We start from the raw sequence: 1181 nt of genomic DNA, 5'->3' as shown, positions 1-1181 counted from the left end.
TATTTATTCAGCCCCTGATGCATGAACTCCACCCACCTCTTCAACTCTTAACAAAGTTTTATTTCGGCCCAAAGCGTGGAGACTGATCTATTCTTTTTTTTTTTTTTTTTTTGGCTTGCGATCTACAGAAAACCTCTTGAGAGATTGCTCAGCAGGTGGAGGGCATGCATTGCGTGCAAGAGGCCCAGATTCGAATCCCAGCACCGCTTAGGCCCGTGAACACTGCTGAAAGCAACTCCAAGCACTGCAGGATGAAGCCCCAAACAGGTCAATACCAGCTATGACTGGTTTGTTTTGTAAAGAAAAGAGAGAAAATGATGGAAGGAACTAGGTTAGTAGGAGTCACTGCCTGGGTTCAATCCAGCTCCCACAGGTTCCACTTGCTATTTCATGCCTCATGGGTGGGCTCCTAGATACCTCATCTGCCCAAACCCATGCTATGCTAACACAGTGCTCTGGGCTTAGGAAGATGAACAGTTAACTCCCTGCAACTTCTAGCAATGGAGCTTGCTACACAGAAACAAAGCCACGTGCATCTGTTTGTCTTGCTTCCTTTTTAATTTGTAACTTAACAGGCATTTTCAAGTATCTGCTGGGTACAAGAAGGATGAACTGACAGGCCCCAAGATTGAGCTGTCAGGGGATGGCAAAGAGAGTGGAGATGTGGGGTTGAGAACCAGGAGATCATGCACCCAGGGGAGGATGCAGCCATGTGGCTCAGAATTCAAGTAAGGTTCGTGGAGCTTGTCTGGCACTGGGCTCTGTACTACAGAGGAAGCTAATGGCTTTGGGTAGAGGCAGGTGGGAAAGCCTGGTTTGTGCAAGCTCTAGGAAGAATGAGACTCCCTATGCTTGCCTTGCCGAACCCCACTTCTATCCCTGGCACTGCATGTGCTCCACTGAGCACCAGCAGGAGTCATCCCTGAACACAGAGCCAGGAGTAAGCTTCAAGCACTGATGGGTGTGGTCCCAAAAGGGAAGAAAAGAAAGGAAGGAACAAAGAAAGGAAGAAAGGGAGGAAGGGGGGAAGGAAGGATGGAAGGAAGGAAGGAAGGAAGGAAGGAAGGAAGGAAGGGAGGAAGGAAGGGAGGAAGGATGGATGGAAAGAAGGAAGGAGGAAAGGAAGGGGGTTCTAGAAAAAAAGAAGGAAGAAGAGAGAAAATGGGGTTATAGAAATAATA

Source organism: Sorex fumeus, unplaced genomic scaffold, assembly GCF_029834395.1.
Source record: "Sorex fumeus unplaced genomic scaffold, SorFum_2.1 ptg000005l, whole genome shotgun sequence".
Lineage (NCBI taxonomy): Eukaryota > Metazoa > Chordata > Mammalia > Eulipotyphla > Soricidae > Sorex > Sorex fumeus.
The sequence above is the reverse complement of the archived record's forward strand: the minus strand, read 5'-3'. Positions refer to the sequence as shown.